This window comes from Hordeum vulgare, chromosome 6H (assembly GCF_904849725.1).
Source record: "Hordeum vulgare subsp. vulgare chromosome 6H, MorexV3_pseudomolecules_assembly, whole genome shotgun sequence".
NCBI classification, from domain to species: Eukaryota; Viridiplantae; Streptophyta; class Magnoliopsida; order Poales; family Poaceae; genus Hordeum; species Hordeum vulgare.
This window is the reverse complement of record NC_058523.1, coordinates 66,675,785-66,695,410: the sequence shown is the minus strand read 5'-3', so window position 1 is coordinate 66,695,410 and position 19,626 is coordinate 66,675,785. Positions and strand designations below refer to the sequence as shown.

The following is a 19,626-nucleotide window of genomic DNA, read 5'->3' as shown; positions in this document are numbered from 1 at the left end:
GTCTTTATAAAAACAGGGCAATCCTTTTTGTAGTGCCCTTTCTCCTTACAGTAGATGCAAGTTTCCATGTCTACTGGAATGGGCTTATGCTAATAATGGATAGGAGCTTTGCCATTGCCATTGCCCTCTGGCTTGGAGGGAGAACCTTTGTTGGGCGGAAAACCCTTCTTCTTTTCCTTCACATAGTTAAGAGAGCCACCATGTGAAGCCTTAATCCTCTCCTCCTCTTGTGAGCATATTTCGATGACCTTTTCAATATCCCAAGTCTCGAGTTGCATGTTGTAGTTGACTACAAAAGTCTCGAACTCCTTAGGCAACGAAGCCATGACCAGGTGGACAAGGAGAGCTGGTTTGATCTCCAAATCTGCATCCATAGATTTGAGCTTAGCTGCCGTGTGGCTCATCCGAAGGATGTGCTCCCTTATGCCATGGCCACCACCATGGTAGCTCTCTGTCACCAGTTGTTTGATCAACTGTGTGGCATATGTCTTAGAAGAGCCAGTAAACTGACTCTTTATCTTGTTAAGCATTTCTTGTGCCGTAGGGCATTCAGCAATTGAGCCCACGATGGTGGTCTCAATGGTGTTATTTATAAAGGCCAAACATTTCATGTTGGCATTTAACCATAACCTGTTGCGGATGGAGTGGGACATCACCTCTTTTTCATAATTTGATTGCTTTTTGTCCCAGCTCTCATCATCCTCATCAGCCTCTCTGACTGGTTCTGCAGGTGCAACTGGTTGTGGTTCCTCCAGAATCCAGTCCACCTCAACAATGCAGAGAGCCATTTCTACCTTTTTCCTCCACTCAGAGTAGTTGTCCCCTCTGAGTGTAGGAATTTCCTTGAGGCAGCTCATCAGATGGAAACCTCCTGAAATCATGCATTAAATAATGTTAGTTAAAATAATCATACAATTGCCTATGCATATTAATCTACATTACCGTTGGGCAAATGATAGAAATAAATGCATCATTTTGCAATATGCAACATGATCATGTTACTAAACAACGTTGGTCAGAATAATAACATGACCATATTCCATATTTCGTTTAGCAGCTTAAAACGTGAAATAAAATTTCATATGCCTCTTAACTTTTCAGAAAATAATTCTTACATTTAAAATAAAATTCATGAACTTTATTAATGCATTTATAAAATTCATGAACTTTTCCTTTTCTGAGAAAGCTATTTTATTCTCAAAAATCCTTTTACTTTTCTCTACAGAAAAAATATAACAATTCTGTAAATATTCACACAAACTTTGAACATTTTTTCTTCCCTTTTTCTAAACATATTTCGATAGAAAAAAATGCATAGAAAACCCTTTTTAAATCTGTCTAGAACAGACAGAAAACTTAAAACCCTTTAAATTGTAAAAGAGCCGGCATGTGGCCTTTTACTTTGGGCCGGCTTCGGCCTGGGCCACCGCCCTTCCATGGCCAGGCGCTGGCGCCCCTTCAGGGCCGACCCTCCTCCCGTCGGCATGTGGCGGCTGCCCACTTCGGGCCTCGGCCTGCAGTGGCCGAGCCAGCAGTTCCCTTTCGGCCCGAGAGGCCCGTCACCGCTTAGGGTTTCATTCTTGACCATCGGATTAGATCCGACGGCTGGGCAAGATTTTCGCTCGGATAAAACCCCCTTTCCTCTGCCGAAACCCTAGCCGTTTTCATTTCCCTTCTCACCCCGCCGCTTTCTCCTCTGACCGAGCCGGTCTGTTCGCGCGACAGGGAGGGGCTCGCCGCTTGAGCTACGGCGGCCGCCGGTGACGGGGTCGAAGACCGCCACCCCGTGCGTGCCCCTGGTTCCTCCCCCCTCCTGTTTCTCCGGCAGACCATGCCGGTGGCTCCCGCCCTTTCCCCTGCAGGCATGGTGGCCGAGCCCTCCCTCGCGCTGGCGGCATGGATGCCCCGCCGAGGAGGGTCTCTGGGGCCCCGCCGTGGTGGTGAAACTTGGCCTGCGAGGGGTTTTTGGCCGCCGGCAGCGGAGACCATGAGTCCCGTTCCACGCCGCGCCGCACCTTCTTTTGCTCTCTTGGCGCCGTGACCACCCCTTTCGCCGGTGGTGCGTTTCCCTTTGTGGAAGTGCACTGTCGTTGAACGGCGTGCTTGTGGTGCCCTTATTTCCTTTTTCCCTTAACACAGAACAACCTCGGCATCAACCCCGTTCTTTTGCCGGCGCGCGCGAGCACCTTCAAGGTGAACACGCCACCGTCAAGGGAGCGGTGTTGATGCCCTTTGCCCGAAGGGCTGATGCTTTGTTTTGCATGTTTCCCCCTTATTTTTCTTTTCTTTTTCGAATTCGATCCGATTTCCTTCTTATCGTTTTCGTGTTGGATCTTGATCCAAACTTTGCCTCCGAGGAGGTAGGTTCTTCTTCCCCACACCTCGGCTTGCCGATGCGTGTGGGGATCGAGAGGAACAGGCGCGGCCTTGCGGCGGCGCTTCTTTTCTGACGAGGCCTTAGGCCATCTTCGATACTTGCCCATCTAGGGTTCATGTGGGGTGGGGAAGAGGAAATTTTCTTTTGTTTAACCGAATAGATCTTTGCCTAGCGGCTCATGATACCAATGTTGAAGCCGTAGATCAACTAGGCATAGATAGATCAGGTGTAACCCTTGTACTCACCTAATCCCGAGCCTATCGAGCTCCCAGCGTTGGCCATCGGTGCGTTGGAGTCGTCGGTGACGTGCGGGAAGGATGTAGACGAAGGTGGTGCTTCTCGTGAGCACTGCACTAAACTCTAGACCGGAACGGGTTATCGGTGGGGAGTCTGGCGGCGCGGTGAACCTCGTACAGTGTGCCCCGGCCCCCACCTCTTTATTTATAGCGCAGGTCACAGGGGCCCACCAACCATAACAGGTTGGGCAACCCCGATCAGGGCGCATGGATCAAGGGTTCGGTGGGCCGTTGGGCCCACTCGGGAGAGATCAACCTAACAATGCAATGTCAAAGTTCATCGACAGAGTGGTTAACCGGTAATTAAGCTACTATACTGATGTATATTGTGAACATAAAATGACTTCTACATAAATGTATGCATGCATACGGATAATAAAACATTGAGAATTCTCTACATACGTGCCACTGATTATAAACTGTGTTCTGTCTGTAGCCCCTTTTCAGTGACATCTACTCTCTGTGTTACTAAATATAAGTTTTTTATAATTTTATTAGAAGACCATATGTGATGTATATAGATACATTTAAAGTGTAGGTTTTACTTACTTTGCTTCAGATGTATTCATTTAATAAAATTTCTAAAAAATATACTCCCTCCATTCCTAAATATAAGTCTTTTAAGATAATTTACTAAAAGTCTACATACGGAGCAAAATGAGTGAATCTACACTCTAAAATATGTCTATATATATCCATATGTAGTCCACTAATGAATGCTCTTCAAAGACTTATATTTAGGAACGGAGGGAGTAATATTTAAGAACCAAGTGAGTAAAAAGGAATGCTATAATTATAGTTGTCGACATTGGCTTGATTTTCGTAATAACTTTTAGCTTTCTTTTCAAATGTTCAACGGGGGTAAACAGTATAATTTGAATGCCTGGCCATCACCGTCTTTTAAGCATTCGGAAAGGTAGTGAAGTTATAGGCCATCTGATCATTTTGAAGTCATGGTCATCTTTTCAAAATTTGGACCAAATACTGCCATGTGTTTTAATCCCAGACTCTTTTCCTATAATTTTACTACAAATTGTAACCATGTACAGTTTGCTAGAGTTGTGCAATGTCAATACTTTAATTTTAGAGAGTGCGGGTGAAATAAAGAGAACGACAAGGGGGTTTTTGCAAAAGTGTGTGGTAGGAACGGTCCAACCACCTCGCTGCCACTTGGTGTGCTGCGATTGACCAAGGACTAAAACGTCACATGAGGTGCAAGTTGTAGGATGACTGGGTCAAATTTCGCAAGTTTTGGACCAAAACATCACATTCCACGCAAGTTGTAGGACCTGAGATGCTTTTAACTCCTATTTAAGTAGTGTCAATTGTTGCTCGTCTACTGAGGTACCATGAGCACTGATAATTATAGTACTAAAAAATTGACCGTACGAGAGAATGCTATTCCATTACTGTCCATGATTATACTTCACTATAGTACATGTGGGTACAACATTGGTTCTTCCATGCTATCTTTTTTCCTCTAAAGAAGGATCAACTTTCTAGAGCTTCTTATACATTTATTACACTTGTGTGATATCTACTTTCATGGAAGATATTCATTTTTAGCAGTCTTAGTATCTTCCAAGATAGACTTATGCTTCCTTTATGTGGGTGCTACTTTTTTTAAAAATAAACTGAAATATTTAACGTTTTACATGTGGTGGAGGGATGCAACACAACACATATCCACACCAAAAATTTATATCAATTGAATATTGCACACTCTTGACATGATTTGGGAGTGCGGTCTCTTCATTCAGATTTCAATGATACTCTTTAGCTGAAATAATCATATCTCATGGATATAAAAAATGTAGAAATTTTCGACGGAACACAAGTACCGTCCCTAGCAAGCATCTGCGAATTTGGGAAGCTCGCCTCTCGCTTCGCCCCCCTCGCGGGTGACACGGGCGGAGCCAACAACCGCCGCCAGCATCTCGCCCCATGCCCGTCCTCCCCTTCGCCATCGCAGGTGGTCGGCGTCGGGCTAAGCCCGTGCGTGCGACGCGGTGGCGGAGGGCCTCTCCCCTCTCCCCCGGATGCATGGGTGGCGCGGGCGCCCAGATCCGCGGCGGCGCGGCCCCCACTTCGGCGCACGGCGGCGCAACGTCCCGACGACGACGCATGTGGTGGTGCCGGTGGGAATCGGCCGAATGCACGGGGGACGGCGGTGGCCGAGGTCGCGACCCCATGGCTGGGTGACGGCGCGCCCGTTGGTCTAACCAGTTCCGATATCGGGTCTCGTGACTACCGGACAGCGCGGGGGGTGGCGGCGGCCCGGCGTAGCCGTCGATCTGGACGCGGTGGTGCCGGTGGCTCTTTCTGGCCTGCCGGAGCTCCATGGGTATCTTCATCTCCGACCCGATCTGCTCCGGTTCGTGCTAGATCCGGTCCAGGGAGACCCATCTCCCGGTGCTGGCTGCATGGATTTGGCGGCGGCGGCTGGATCCTTTTGGTCTAGTCTCCGACAGAGAAGGCGGTGTTCCATGCACAAAAGTTGGATGGAGGTTCTTCGAGCGGATCCAGGTGAAAACCTCGTTCTCGGCTTGATGCCAAGACCGGTGATGGAGGCACTCTTTTGTGTTGTTACCTTCTTGAAGGCATTGTTCTGGAGAAGCTCCAGACCTCTATCTGCTACCTCCAGGGGAAACCCTAGATTAGTAGATCATATGATGGTGTCGCATTGGCGTCGTTTTCTCCTTGGGGGTGTCATTCTTGGAGGCGTACACAGGATCGAGGGACCAGTGGGCGGCTTCTTTGGTGGAGTGGTGCTTCATCTTACCCATTGATGGTGGCGGATCTCGGCAGCGTGGCGCACTGGAGACTCGGTGCCCGATGTGGGGAGATGGACTCGCGCAGGAGGAGGTAGCTGTGAGGCGTCATGGTCAAGTCGGTGGCAGAGTGGCCAAACAAGCTAGTAACCTCAGTATTTGCTCTGAAAACGGATGTGTGGAAGATGGCAACGACGATACATGCGAGTGTGTCAGACCGGTTTGTGCCCCAGACCCGGTATGTGGCTCGGCTGGGGCTTCCGGCTTTTGATGTTAGGCTTAGGTTAGTGGTCTGAGTATTTGGCCCAGCTAGCACCCCTTCATCATATGGATAGGAGTAGCGGCAAATGTTGCCAAGATGACGGATTCAGGCATATTGTTGTAATACTTTGTAAGGTCCTCGAGAATAATCAATAAAGTGGCCGCATGCATCTTCCAAATAGAGAGTCGTGGTGATCCTCCTTTTCTAAAAAAACAAAAAATGTAGAGATTAATCTGACCAAGTACTATCAAATACTCCTCCATGAAAGAAACAATATATCGATTATGTTACTTTCCCTGCTCCTTTCTGAGAGGGACATTCAGTACACCAATCCGATTTTTTCCTCACGGCCAAAACCCGTCAGGATTGAGCCAATTTCGTCAGGAATCAGCATGTACCGTCAGGAATTTCCCGTGAGCAATAGCTCGTCAGGAACGTTCATCAACCTTCAGGAATAACATTCCTGACGGCATTTCCTCATGGTCTCTCTGAGACCATGGAACTACTTGTCCTGACGGTACAACTGTCAGGAACAGCCGTCAGGAACTTGACTGTCAGGGAAAAAACATGCTCCTGACAGTCTTGTAGCTGATCAGTGATCACCTTCAGGAATGACTATCAACTCACAAGTTGAAATATTATTACTGATCACCTTCAGGAATGACTATCAACTCACAAGTTGAAATATTATTCAAGGCGATGGTGTTCGAGGCGATGTTGGATGCGCACGCGCATCCGAGAGGGTGGCGCAGCGGTAGTGTGTCGTGTTGGCGTGCATGCAGAGTCCCTCCAGTTGGTCGTGCCAATGAACACCATTGTTTACTAACTTTGCGTACACATAGATACTTCTTTCTCAACGTATTACCACACTTCACCAGCTCTTTCTCCTCCATTTTTTTGTAGTTGTACGCATGTAGTAGCCTCATACTGGAATATTAGTCTCGAAGTGTTATTTATTTATAATTTTCCCCTTATAATCCTACTATCTTTGTCTCTTTAGATGTGTATGTATTCGCGTTTTATTTCGACTTTTGGCTAACAACTAGATGTGTACGTATCTGCGTGTCAAATATATTGACTGGTGTTGGTGCTGCTCGTGCTAGCTCTTTATACTTGTCAAATATATAGCGGTGCTGCTAGCTAGCTAGCTCTCATAGTGTCACACCCGCTTATTATTGCCTAGTAGGTAACAATCTACTACTGCTTCACTGATCTACTTTGAAGAGAAATGCTAGCTTGTGACCATATGGACACACAGAGCTGATGTGTGAAAGAAAGTGCAAAATTATATCCTTTAACAACCTCGCGCCAGCCAAGTCATCTTCTTGGCTCCCTGATGGATGGGATTAATTATTGACAAATATGTCTCGTTTTCTCAAGAATTATTAGCTAGTCTTCAACTCGGAAAGAAACAACTGATCAATGGAACGTTATAATTTTCATTATTATTAAAATGGAATTTTGGTACACTATTTAAATAGTGTCAATTGTTGTTCGTCTACTGAGGTACCATGAGCACTGTAAAAATTAGTATGCCGACCGTACGAAAGAGTGCTATTCCATCACTGTCTATGATTATACTTCAGCACAATACATTTCGATCCTGGGTACAACATTGGTTCTTCCATGCTATCTTTTTCCTCTATAGAAGGATCAACTTTCTAGAGCTTCTTATACATTTATTACACTTGTGTGATATCTACTTTCATGGAAGATATTCATTGTTAGCGGTCTTGCTATCTTGCAAGATAGACTTATGCTTCCTTTATGTGGGGTGCTACTTTAAAAAAAAAACTAAAATATTTAACATTTTACATGCGGTGGAGGGATGCGACACAACACATATCCACACCAAAAATTTATATCAATTGAATATTGCACATTCTTGACATATAACTTGGGAGTGCAGTCTCTTCATTCAGATTTCAATGATAGTCTTTAGCTGAAATGATCATATTTCACGGATATTCAAAAATGTAGAGATTAATCTGACCAAGTACTATCAAATACTCCTCTATGAAAGAAACAATATCTCGATAAAGTTTAGTCCACAACAATGGCAGCCTACATTTAAACTCGGATCCAACAATGCCCCGCTGGATGCAACAAAGTGATAGGACACCATCAAGGGCCAATACTTGGTCACAAGGACGGTTGATGTCGCCTGGATGTGGATCCAGAATGTATTGCTGCAAGCCTGCAAGTAACTTTTGAGGTGCGCCAGTTGTGCTTGTGTGAAGAATGGTCGATGAGCACATGGCATGCCCCCACACAGCTAAAATGATGAAGAAATGAAAAATGTGAAAGTACACAAAAACAAGATAACAAAAGCACAATACTATAGCTAGCATGCATACTTTTAGGAAGTGCCCATGAAGCTCACTTTGACATAAATTTGCTACCAGTAACTTGCGCATCATATATGCTAGGAGCAAATAGGTGTTTATGCTAGCAACAAGTAGGTGTACATGCTAGCAGGAAAGAAATCCATTATACACACAATAAAAAGAGATGAACTTGCACATTATAGAGCGAATAAAGGAACTTGATATGATCTAAAATTTGCTAAAGAGAAATGCAAAAGATGGCCTAGTTATAATTCAGCTTTACTAATCATGGAAGAAACAATTTGTTGAAAAATAAACAAACATGATACATTATAGATTAACATTTGTTGTAGTTTTGAATATAGAACAAAGGTGCATGAACTTACAAGATGCTTTTGGACATTACATTATTGCTGGGGCCACAACCTCCACTCTCACCATATTTGCAAACTTCCAACTTCATGACCGTGCAAGTGTTCATCTTTGTTGCTGTTGCAGGCCCATTCTGCTTTAACAAACAGCTCACACTCAAAACTCAGATGAAACTGCCACTTGCGAGAACAAAACATAAGTAATATAGGCCATCAACTTATTACAAATATCTATGTATTTTGGTGAATTATCTACAAGGAAAGAAAACACTTATTTTGTTGTTTATGGGAAATTTTTTAATTGTGCACTCACCTTTTAATACATGTGATTTGTAGTTACATAGAATAGGTTGTATAATCTGCAATGTTATATTTGTTTCTTTATACACGGTAAGAAAGTTAGCAGTGTAGGATGCATCTGATGCTTGTGCTGAAAAGCTAACAACATGCAAGAGTAACTTACAGAATTTCAGAAAAGACAATATTAAAATGTAAGTAAGGTCACATAAGAGGAAATATAACTAGTCTTTAAACTGATATTTTGATATCTAGAGAACTGAAGGAAAAGAAGACCCTCTCTATATATCAACTAAAAGTGAAGAAAATAAACACACATAAATAGGTACACTGAAAGAAACACACATATAATACACCTAGTTCAGCGTCTCTAACCATAACCAAAATAAGAAATGCAAGCAGTCCAGCCAATGAAGCAACATAAGCAACAAAATAGATTAGCTCCAGTCTACTTCAGTGTATATGATCTGACAGGCATGAACAGCATGAACACCAAAAACGAGTCTTCCTTGCAGTCTTTGTCATGTCAAAAGAGAAAACAAAATGTGTTAGTAAAAGAACAGAATAAAGACTATCCAAAAGGAAACATTGTATACCTTGCTGCTGACAAGGAGAAATTCCGCCCCACGGTTAGTCTTCCATGTTCTAGTCACTTGACCTCCAAATACACAGATCCATAGTTACTTGACCTCCAAAAAGACAGATCTGAGAACACAAAATAGTTTAGTGATCCCTATACTCCACAGGTAACTCGGGAAACATGAGCAAATTGACGGACATGTAAGTTGAAACTGCATCATTGACTTCTAATTCTTCCAGCAACTGATCCATAAACAAAAAGAGATCCTTCACAAAAAAAAATTAGAAGTTAATTTGAAAGGCACATGATATTACACCTGGATAGCAAACCCAGATATTGGATGGATCCACCCGTGTCGTCGGGCTTCTTCGCCATGACTCGATTCACCCGTACACCTGCAGACTCTTCAGGGGAGTATAGAGGACGAGGACACTCGACGAGGGAGAGGGAGGCAGAGCTCGGCCAGGTGGCGGCGCTGGACGGTGGGACGGAGGATGAAGAGGTCGAAGGCGCGCGGTGGGGAAGGGAAGCGGCACCGGACGCCGAGCGATGCAGGCTAGATGCGGAGTCCGACGAAGGATGCAGGCTGGATGGAAGGGGTACCTCGACGGTTGGGGAGGCTCGACGGCGGGCGGGCAAGCGGAGCCACTTGACAGGGGTAGGTGGCGTCGGCGGCGCGTGAGGCGGCCATGGTGGAAAACTGGAGATTGTTGAGGAGCGACGGAAGAAGTGGAAACAGACTCGGTAGTTTAGGGATTTTGACCGGTCAAGCGCGAAAGAATTGGCACTATTTTCCGGCAAATGATGGTAATCATCGGGCGGATCGAACAATTTCTGTCCGCCTCCTCGTGGTGTCCCGTGCGCTGGATGAAACAGAGGGACGGCCGTAATTATGAAGTCGATGGTGAGAATCTGGATTGCAGCGTCGTTATTTTTTTTAAAAAATATTACATGTGTTGTAAAACTTATTTCCGCAACAATACATGTATTATAAAAAGAGAAAACTAAGAAAAAATCTGTAATATGATTTTTTATTGAAAAAAATTATCTACTGTTGTAAAAAAAATCTACAACAAACACTCGGTTGCAAAATATTTATGCAACAAGATTTTTGTTGTAGAAAAAGAATTCTACATATATTTCCGCAACACGATTTTCTTGTGAAAAATATTATATAACAAGGAAAACTCTTCACATCAGCAGGTCGATTTCTACGATCGCGTAGTGCAAGTAGGCGTAATGACTAATTTCTGCAACTTGGTCTCTGTTTTAAAAAATTGAAACAAATATCTTTTGTTCCAAAAGTTTTCTACAGCCTGACCTACGTTGCAAAAGTTTTTTGCAATATGACCATTGTTGCAAAAATTTCTGCAACACGATCCTTATTGCAGAAAATATTCTATAACAAATTCTATTGCAGAAAAAATATACGGACATTTTCGCAACATGTTGTTTTGTTGCAAAAAAAATGCAACATAATCTATGTTGCAAAAGACCCATCAGTCACTTTTTAACCCGTCAACCGGACGACGTAGTAGTGTGCTTGTTTCTGCAACTGGAGCGTTGTTTCAGGATTTTGTGTGGTGGACGAAGACGACCGAACTGGTGATCGGACGGTACACGCATATACATCGGACGGCTAAAACGGTGGTGGATGGTTACTACAAATACGTCGATGGATGCCTGGTAGTTTTAGTCCCTATCAAAACATATGATGCCATATTTTTCATCCCAAGCAAAATAATCGCGCCAAAACTAATGCAGCTCCTTAATTTACGTTCCTGAAGTCTTGCTTAGAATTCCCGACGGGGAAACAAGCCCATTAGGAACATGACGGGTCATTCCTGAGGGTTATATCTTGCACCGTCAGGCATGAATTGAACTTTCGTCTCGGAAAGTCATCCATGTCAGGAACACGTATCATTCCTGACGGGCAATGCGGGACCGCCACGAATGTCAAATGCCGTCATGAAAAAGTCAGATTCTGATATTGATTCGAGTCTATTACATTATATAGCTCATATTTGCTAGTCTTCAAATTCATCATAGAGTTCCCTAGGAATATCCATATTTGCAAGTACAAGTAGACCTTCTCGTTCTAGTGCAGAGTTACTAATATTATCTTCTAATGGAGTTTATGTCTCCCCCATGGATTCTTTTTCTTGATCAAACATTGGAGTAATTGTTGGATTTACACTGGCCTTAATAGGGGTTTCTGAAACCTTGGCCGGAGCAACTTCCAGGATGCAGGTTTCATGTTATTGTGGTACCAAAGTCTTTAGTGCATTTAGGACTCACAACCATGTGGGGTTTAGGCACTTTGATTAGCACTAATAGAAAAAAGCGCATTTGTCCCGGTTTCAGAGGCTTATCAGCCCCGATTCAGGAACCGGGACTAAAGGCCCAAACCTTTAGTCCCGGTTGACTTACGAACCGGGTCCAAAGGGTCTCCACGTGGTCACTGCGGGGAGCCTAGGCAGGAGGAACTTTAGTCCCGGTTGGTCACACCAATCGGGACCAAATGGCATCCACGCGTCAGCATCTGGCCGGAGCTGGGGGTTTTGATTTTTTTGAATGGGGGGTTGGGGGGTTTTTTGAGGTTTAATTTAGTGGTTTCATATTGTGATAGCTACCTAATAGAGAGAAGTGTCCATTACTAGAGAAAAGACTACTAGTAGCGCGTGTTTAGTGCCTACTAGTAGCGCGGGTTACCGCACTACTAGTAAGGCGCTACAACTATTACTTACCAGCAGCGCGTGTAAGACGCTCTACTGCTAAAACATATAGTTGTAGCGTGTATCATATCAGCGCTACTAATAAGACAACTATTAGTAGTGTTCTTGCAAACCCGCGCTACCAGTAATCTGTTTTTCATTATTTTTTATTTTTAGTGTATTTATACGTCGTTATACAAATTTTGATACAGTACCAATTAAGAGGTTGTTATATCAGTATGTTCATGATGAATTATTATATCATTGTGAGGAATAACACATGGATTTTATTCATCCAAATGAATCAAAAGTGATCAAAAGTTGAATTAGTAGGACGAGGATCCTACTAATTCATCTTTTGGTCACTTGTGATCCATCCACATGAATCTAATCCGATTTCCTTCCCCCAATGATATAATAACCAATCATGATCATAATAACAAATCATCGTGATAATCATGATCAACAACATCATCATATTAATATAAAAACTCTTGCATCACTATAGCTAATAATCATCATAGTCATTACCACCAACACTATTTAATCATCATTTTCGTCAATGAGACATCATATAACAAAAGTTGGTCACTAGTTATAATCACAACTCCTCCTCATCATCATCAACTATAACACATTGTAGCACATAATAACACATTGTACCTAGGACCTACTCATCTCTCATAGGACTTACTCTACCCTCTCTTAGGTAGAATATCATAAAACAAGATAGGCCCTGACTCTCCATTATGGAGAATGGAGATCATCCCGTCTCCAATTCTTGGCCTACGCACAATGTTGCTTCCAAATAGCTCTCTACGATTGACCATATATTTTTTCCAATCTTTGATTGTCATTGTTGGGGAACGTCGCATGGGAAACAAAAAATTTCCTACGCGCACGAAGACCTATCATGGTGATGTCCATCTACGAGAGGGGATGCGTGATCTACGTACCCTTGTAGATCGTACAGCAGAAGCGTTAGAGAACGCGGTTGATGTATTGGAACGTCCTCACGTCCCTCGATGCGCCCCGCGAACAATCCCGCGATCAGTCCCACGATCTAGTATCGAACGGACGGCACCTCCGCGTTCAGCACACGTACAGCTCGACGATGATCTCGGCCTTCTTGATCCAGCAAGAGAGACAGAGAGGTAGAAGAGTTCTCCGGCAGCGTGACGGTGCTTCGGAGGTTGGTGACGATCTTGTCTCAGCAGGGCTCCGCCCGAGCTCCGCAGAAACACGATCTAGAGGAAAAACTATGGAGGTATGTGGTCGGGCAGCCGTGAGAAAGTCGTCTCAAATCAGCCCTAATTGCTCCATATATATAGGAGGAGGGAGGGGGACCTTGCCTTGGGGTCCAAGGGACCCTCAAGGGGTCGGCCGAGCCAAGGGGGGGAGGACTCCCCCCCCCCCAAACCGAGTTGGACTTGGTTTGGTGGGAGGAGTCCCCCTCCCTTCCCACTTCCTCCCTCTTTTTTTTTCTTTTCCTTTGATTCTTTATTCTTGGCGCATAGGCCCCCTTGGGGCTGTCCCACCAGCCCTCTAAGGGCTGGTGTGTCTCCCCATAGCCTATGGGCTTCCCCGGGGTGGGTTGCCCCCCCCCGGTGAACTCCCGGAACCCATTCGTCATTCCCGGTACATTCCCGGTAACTCCGAAAACCTTCCGGTAATCAAATGAGGTCATCCTATATATCAATCTTCGTTTCCGGACCATTTCGGAAACCGTCGTGACATCCGTGATCTCATCCGGGACTCCGAACAACATTCGGTAACCAACCATATAACTCAAATACGCATAAAACAACGTCGAACCTTAAGTGTGCAGACCCTGCGGGTTCGAGAACTATGTAGACATGACCCGAGAGACTCCTCGGTCAATATCCAATAGCGGGACCTGGATGCCCATATTGGATCCTACATATTCTACGCAGATCTTATCGTTTGAACCTCAGTGCCAAGGATTCGTATAATCCCGTATGTCATTCCCTTTGTCCTTCGGTATGTTACTTGCCCGAGATTCGATCGTCAGTATCCACATACCTATTTCAATCTCGTTTACCGGCAAGTCTCTTTACTCGTTCCGTAATACAAGATCCCGCAACTTACACTAAGTTACATTGCTTGCAAGGCTTGTGTGTGATGTTGTATTACCGAGTGGGCCCCGAGATACCTCTCCGTCACACGGAGTGACAAATCCCAGTCTTGATCCATACTAACTCAACTAACACCTTTGGAGACACCTGTAGAGCATCTTTATAGTCACCCAGTTACGTTGCGACGTTTGATACACACAAAGCATTCCTCCGGTGTCAGTGAGTTATATGATCTCATGGTCATAGGAATAAATACTTGACACGCAGAAAATAGTAGCAACAAAATGACACGATCAACATGCTACGTCTATTAGTTTGGGTCTAGTCCATCACATGATTCTCCTAATGATGTGATCCCGTTATCAAGTGACAACACTTGCCTATGGCCAGGAAACCTTGACCATCCTTGAACAACGAGCTAGTCAACTAGAGGCTTACTAGGGACAGTGTTTTGTCTATGTATCCACACAAGTATTGTGTTTCCAATAATACAATTATAGCATGGATAATAAATGATTATCATGAACTAAGAAATATAATAATAACTAATTTATTATTGCCTCTAGGGCATATTTCCAACAGTCTCCCACTTGCACTAGAGTCAATAATCCAGTTCACATCACCATGTGATTTCAACGAATCCAACACCCATATAGTTCTGGGGTCTGATCACGTCTTGCTCGTGAGAGAGGTTTTAGTCAACGGTTCTGAAACTTTCAGATCCGTGTGTTCTTTACAAATCTTTATGTCATCTTATAGATGCTGCTACTATGTGCTATTCGGAAATACTCAGAATATCTACTCTACTATACGAATCCGTTTCACTACTCATAGTTATTCGGATTAGTGTCAAAGCTTGCATCGACGTAACCCTTTACGACGAACTCTTTAACCACCTCCATAATCGAGAAAAATTCCTTAGTCCATTAGTTACTAAGTATAAATTTTGACCGCTGCTAGTAATTCAATCATGGATCACTCTCTGTACCTCTCAACATACTTTGAGTCAAGGCACACATCAGGTGCGGTACACAGCATGGCATACTTTAGATTCTACGGCTAAGGCATAGAAGACGACCTTCGTCTATTCTCTTTATTCTGCCGGGGTCGGGTTTTGAGTCTTACTCAAATTCACACCTCACAACGCAACCAAGAACTCCTTCTTTGCTGATCTATTTTGAACTCCTTCAAAAACTTGTCAAGGCATGCATCTTGTTGAAACTTCCATTAAGCGCTTTTCGATCTATCTCCATAGATCTTTGATGCTCAACGTTCAAGTAGCGTAATACAGGTACTCCTTTGAAAACTTCTTTCAAACAACCTTGTATGCTTTTCAGAAATTCTACATTACTTCTGATCCACAATATGTCAACCACATATACCTATCAGAAATTCTATAGTGCTCCCACTCACTTCTTTGGAAATACAAGTTTCTCATAAACCTTGTACAAACCCAAAATCTTTGATCATCTCATCAAAGTGTATATCCCAACTCCGAGATGCTTGCACCAGTCCATTGAAGGATCACTGGAGCTTGCATACTTGCTAGTATCTTTAGGATCGACAAAACCTTCTGGTTGTATCACATACAATGTTTGCTCAAGGAAGCCGTCGAGAAAACAATGTTTTGACATCCTACGTGCAATATTTCATAAATAATGCATCAACAACTAACATAATTCTAACAGACCTTTAGCATCGCTACGAGTGAGAAAGTCTCATCATAGTCAACTGTTTGATCTTGTCGAAAACATCTTTGCGACAAGTCGAGCTTTTCTTAATAGTGACTTATCACCATCATCGTCTGTCTTCTTTTAACGATCCATCTTTACTCAATAGTCTTATGACCATCAAGTAGTTCTTTCAAAGTCTACACTTTGTTTTCATACATGGATCCTCTCTCGGATTTCATGGTTTCCAGCCATTTGTCGGAATCTGGGCCCACCATCGCTTTCTCCATAACTCGTAGGTTCACTGTTGCTCAAACAACATGACCTCCAAGACAGGGTTACTGTACTACTCTGCAGCAGTACGCGACCTTGTCGACCTACGAGGTTTGTAGTAACTTGATTCGAAGCTTGATGATCACCATCATCAGCTTCCACTTCAATTGGTGTAGGCGTCACAGGAACAACTTCCTGCGTCCTGCTACACACTGGTCAAAGTGATGGTTCAATAACCTCATCAAGTTTTACCACCCTCCCACTCAATTCTTTCGAGAGAAACCTTTCCTCGAGAAAGGATCCGTTTCTAGAAACAAACACTTTGCTTTCGGATCTGAGATAGGAGATGTACCCAACTGTTTTGGATATCCTATGAAGATGCATTTATCCGCTTTGGGTTCGAGCTTATCAGACTGAAACTTTTTCACATAAGTGTCGAAGCCCCAAACTTTCAAGAAACGACAGTTTAGATTTCTCTAAACCTCAGTCTATACTGTGTCATCTCAACGGAAATACGCGGTGCCCTATTTAAAGTGAGTGCGGTTGTCTCTAATGCATAACCCATAAACGATAGTGGTAATTCGATAAGAGACATCATAGTATGCACCATACCAAATAGTGCGTGGCTATGACGTTCAGACACATCATCACACTATGATGTTCCAGGTGGCATGAACTGCGAAACAATTTCCACATTGTCTTAACTGCGTACCAAAATTCGTAACTCAGATATTCATTTCTATGATCATATCGTAGACAGTTTATCCTCTTGTTACGACGAACTTCACTCCGAAACAGAATTGAACTTTTCAATATTTCAGACTTGTGATTCATTAAGTAAATACTCTAGTATCTACTCAAATCGTCAGTGAAGTAAGAACATAATGATATCCACTGCGTGCCTCAGCACCTATTGGACTTCATACATCAAAATGTATCACTTCCAACAAGTTACTATCTTATTTCATCTCAATGAAAAACAAGGCCTTGCTCATGTGGTATGATTTGCATGTCACTAGTGATTCGAAATCAGGTGAGTACAAAGATCCATCAGCATGGAGCCTCTTCATGCAATTTATACTAACATGACTCAAGCGGCAATGCGACAAGTAAGTGGTACTATCATCAACTCGTATCTTTTGGCACCAATATCATGAACATGTGTAACACTATGATCGAGATTCAATAAACCATTGAAGGTGATTATTCAAGAAAACAGAGTAACCATTATTCTCCTTAAATGAATAATCGTATTGCAATAAACACGATCCAATCATGTTCATGCTTAACGCAAGCACCAAATAACAATTATTTAGGTTCAACACCAATCCCGATGGTAGAGGGAGCGTGCGACGTTTGATCATATCAACCTTGGAAACACTTCCAACACGTATCGTCACCTCGCCTTTAGCTAGTCTCCGTTTATGCCGTAGCTTTCATTTCGCGTTACTAATCACTTAGCAACCGAACCGGTATCCAATACCCTCGTGCTACTAGGAGTACTAGTAAAGTACACATCAACATTATGTATATCAAATATACTTCTCTCGACTTTTGCCAGCCTTCTTATCTACCAAGTATCTAGAGTTGCTCCGCCTCAGTGACTGTTCCCCTTATTACAGAAGCACTTAGTCTCGGGTTTGGGTTTAATCTTGGGTCTCTTCATTAGCGCAACAACTGTTTTGCCGTTTCACGAAGTATCCCTTCTAGCCCTCGCCTTTCTTGAAACTTAGTGGTTTTTCAAACCATCAACTAGTGACGCTCCTTCTTGATTTCTACTTCCGCAGTGTCAAACATCGCGAATTGCTCAAGGATCATTGTATCTATCCTTGATATGTTATAGTTCATCACGAAGCTCTCATAGCTTGGTGGCAGTGACTTTGGAGAACCATCACTATGTCATCTGAAAGATTAACTCCCACTTGATTCAAGTGATTGTCGTACTCAGACAATCTGAGCACACGCTCAACGATTGAGCTTTTCTCCTTTACTTTGTGGACAAAGAATCTTGTCGGAGGTCTCGTACCTCTTAACAAGGGCACAAACATGAAATCACAATTTCATCTCTTTAGAACATCACTTATGTTCCGTGACGTTTTACAACGTTTTCGACGCCTTGCTTCTAAGCCATTAAGTATTTTGCACTGAACTATCGTGTAGTCATCAGAAACGTGTATGTCGGATGTTCATAGCATCCATAGACGACGCTCGAGGTGCAGCACACCGAGTGGTGCATTAAGGACATAATCCTTCTGCGCATCAACGAGGACAATCCTCGGTTTTACAGACCCAGTCTGCAAAGTTTTGCTACTAACAATTTTCAACTAAATTTTCTCTAGGAACATATAAAAACAGTAGAGCTATAGCGCAAGCTACATCGTAATTCGCAAAGACCATTAGACTATGTTCATGACAATTAGTTCAATTAATCATATTACTTAAGAACTCCCACTCAAAAAGTACATCTCTCTAGTCATTTGAGTGGTTCATGATCCACTTACACTATCCCAAGTCCGATCATCACGTGAGTTGAGTATAGTTTCAGTGGTAAGCATCCCTATGCTAATCATATCATCTATATGATTCATGATCGACCTTTCGGTCTCATGTGTTCCGAGGCCATGTCTGCACATGCTAGGCTCGTCAAGCTTAACCTGAGTGTTCCGCGTGCGCAACTGTTTTGCACCCGTTGTATGTGAACGTTGAGTCTATCACACCCGATCATCACGTGGTGTCTCGAAACGACGAACTGTAGCAACGGTGCACAGTCGGGGAGAACACAATTTCGTCTTGAAATTTTAGTGAGAGATCACCTCATAATGCTACCGTCGTTCTAAGCAAAATAAGGTGCATAAAAGGATTAACGTCACATGCAATTCATAAGTGACATGATATGGCCATCATCACGTGCTTCTTGATCTCCATCACCAAAGCACCGGCATGATCTTCTTGCCACCGGCGCCACACCATGATCATCCATCAACGTGTTGCCATCGGGGTTGTCGTGCTACTCATGCTATTACTACTAAAACTACATCCTAGCAAAATAGTAAACGCATCTGCAAGCACAAACGTTAGTATAAAGACAACCCTATGGCTCCTGCCGGTTGCCGTACCATCGACGTGCAAGTCGATATTTCTATTACAACATGATCATCTCATACATCCAATATATCACATCACATCGTTGGCCATATCACATCACAAGCATACCCTGCAAAAACAAGTTAGACGTCCTCTAATTTTGTTGTTGCATGTTTTACGTGGTGACCAAGGGCATCTAGTAGGATCGCATCTTACTTACGCAAACACCACAACGGAGATATATGAGTTGCTATTTAACCTCATCCAAGGACCTCCTCGGTCAAATCCGATTCAACTAAAGTTGGAGAAACCGTCACTTGCCAGTCATCTTTGAGCAAAGGGGGTTACTCGTAACGATGAAACCAGTCTCTCGTAAGCGTACGAGTAATGTCGGTCCAAGCCGCTTCAATCCAACAATACCGCGGAATCAAGAAAAGACTAAGGAGGGTAGCAAAACGCACATCACCGCCCACAAAAACTTTTGTGTTCTACTCAAGAAGACATCTAC

At 43.5% G+C, this 19,626-nt stretch overlaps 1 long non-coding RNA gene across 1 annotated transcript; it reads right to left on the bottom strand.

The window, feature by feature from the left end:
- Positions 1 to 9,046: 9,046 nt before the first annotated feature.
- On the bottom strand, positions 9,047 to 9,591 carry LOC123403856. Its single transcript, XR_006611571.1, has 3 exons — positions 9,480 to 9,591; positions 9,298 to 9,406; positions 9,047 to 9,217 (listed from the first exon to the last, which is right to left on the bottom strand). It is a non-coding gene; the product is annotated as an uncharacterized LOC123403856 (long non-coding RNA).
- Positions 9,592 to 19,626: the final 10,035 nt, after the last annotated feature.